Raw genomic sequence first — 2746 nt, forward strand, 5'->3', positions numbered from 1 at the left:
TTTTGGTTTCTCCTTTCTTCTTCTACAAACGGAGGAACCAGGCTGGGAGGTGACACAATTGCTGAGCCATGCATCGAATGGGAGTGGATCTCTGCCTGCTCTCCGGGCTGTCAACCTTCTTATCTGGGATTGTTTGTCCTTTGCCACAACTCACCACGCTTGAATGGACACGACATAACTTCGATACTTTGATGTGGAAATAAGCCTTAAACGGAGAGAGTATGCATGATGCATAAATAAACAGACCAAGGGGTAGAAAGCAGAAGAGTGACCCAGTTACTGTACTTCGTTGTTTGGCAGTTGATTGGCATCAGTCAGCGAAGTAGCCAAAGGAAAATAACTCAGCTATAGGGGAAACTCTGGCTTGAGACCACTGATTGTCCTTGAGTTCAGTCCTGGCTGCCCTGGGACAGAACATCTTCTTCTTAGGTCACCGCCCCTTCCTTACCCTGGGTGGCAAGGTTCTTTACACTCGGGCCTTCATTTGAACTAGATATCTGATGGCCTTGCAGAGAATCAGTGGCTGTCCCCTGCTGCTCTCTGCTGGGTTCTCACTGTGTCCAGCACCCAGGTCTACCAAGTGGCCCATGAATTCACACACAATCAATTACCAGCTGAGCAAGAGCTCTGGGGGTCTCTGAGTACTGACCCATGCACTGGGATGAAGGCAATCAGGCCTGAGGTCATCTGGGGTCAAGCCCATGGCTTTGGATAGTCATTTGTCACTTGGAATTGGGCAGGAAACCATAAACACAGGAGACAGTGGTGAAGTTAACTAATTATATACAACTATGGCCTTAGTTTGGCCTGGACGAACAGAACAAGATAAAGGCAGTTTGAAGACAAAACTGTTTAAAAACATGGCATTTTCCAGCTGGGAGATGGAACAGTAAATGCTGAGACACAGGTAGGAACAAGAGAAATTCAAGCCTCCACTTGTAAGCCAAGCATATAGGCTTGGGGAGAAGTAGACAGTGGGCTCAAGGCTCCCTACAGTTAAACCAACAAGAACTGTGCTACAAACATCAAGCTGGGGATATGACCACAACACGCAGAGAGAAAAGCAGAAGATATTAAAGCATGTTTCCTCACCAGCAAGTAACTCAGGGAAGTGTAACCCATAACACCCTGGAAGAGGCTGGGTGCTTAAACTGGTTAGCATAGGCATCACTGACAAGGAAAATGTAGTGAGTCAAAATGGGGTGGTGGTGGTGGTACTGATGACTGGATTTAAGTGACAGTGGGCAGTAATGTTATCACAAGCACTTGAAACTGTGACTGGGGTCCAGTCATTTTTCCCATGAACATATTTATGTACATATATGGTTTGTATAGGTAATGTTCCTTCGGGCATCAGGAGCTGGCCACAAAGTCTCCCTCCTCGCCTTTTGCAGAACCAGATGACTTTGAGCAAGCTGCCTTCTTTCTATGCTTTAATTTTGTCATCTCTGGGTAGCAAACTCAAGACAATAGTCCATCATCAGACCAATCCATTTCCATTTTAGGTGCAAACCCAGAGCTATCTGCTAGGGATGAAGACTCTAATCCTAGTAGCCCACAGCCTCCTGATGGTCAAGGTGCCTTCAACCTTCTCTCTTCACTTGCAAGGCTGGGGGGCAAAACATCTCCACTCCATGAAAACAGAGCGGGTTTCTGCAGACCTAAGCCATTCACCTGTCCTTCATGGGCTAGAGAACTGAAAGTCACAATTAAATAAATACATTTAACTAAATCAATATAGCATAGTAGCATGGCAGCTAGTCACATATACACTATATTGGATGATGGATTGGGTGCAGTTTAGGGTGTCCCTAAAGGAATTCTGCCTGACCAGTGCACTAACCCTACCCATCATTGCTAGCAGGACATTATCCTCGGTACAACAATGGAAATGACAGTCCCCAAAGCAGATGCAAATTCCAAGATGCAAGGCAGAGCAACTGGCTCTCCTGTCCCTCATTGTCCTGTTCTGTTAATTGTGGGCAGGCTGGCTTGAAGCCCTTCAAATTTTGTTGTCTATAATTTAGGTCAGACCTCTCTTTGTTCATTTACAATAAGGTAAAATAATAACATGGCGGCCAATGCCTCTTCAAAGAGGAGAAAGGATGTGTGCTTGGGGACCTGTGTTCCGCTGGACATGTGTTTGTAGACGTCACTTTCTGGAATGTTCCAGAGAGACGGCTGTGTCAGTCAAGGTTCTATTGACAAACCACAGAGGCAGATATGAGAGAGAAAGAGAAAATGAATAGTTGCTTTAAAAATTGGCTCACATGATCACAAAGGCTGAGAACTGTGGATGACTGAAGACCCAGGAGAACCACTTTGGTTTCCACTTCAAAGCTACAGCTTAGAGGCCTCAGAAGAGCTAAAGTCTCAGTTGAGTCCAGAGTTAGTGTTTGTCTGTCTATGTATCTGTCTTTCTATCTCAGTTCAAGCTGTCTTGGGGGAAGGTCAGTTTCTCTTCGATGTTCAGGTCTTCAACTGATTGGTCAGGGCTCCTTCACATTAGGGAGGGCAGAAATAAAGACTGCTTTATTCAGTTTATTGAAATAAATGCTAATTCCATTCTAAAATAGCCTAATGGAGTCTGCTTGGATACCTTTAAAATGTCTGTCTTAATATCTAACAAAGCACTCACATACCAACTAAATTATGACTAAATTCAGCTGCTATGGCATGGATACTGTTTCTGATAATGGACACATTTGAGAGAGAGAGAGAGAGAGAGAGAGAGAGAGAGAGAGAG

The sequence above is a fragment of the Grammomys surdaster genome, unplaced genomic scaffold, assembly GCF_004785775.1.
Source record: "Grammomys surdaster isolate TR1022 unplaced genomic scaffold, NIH_TR_1.0 372, whole genome shotgun sequence".
In the NCBI taxonomy this organism is placed as follows: domain Eukaryota; kingdom Metazoa; phylum Chordata; class Mammalia; order Rodentia; family Muridae; genus Grammomys; species Grammomys surdaster.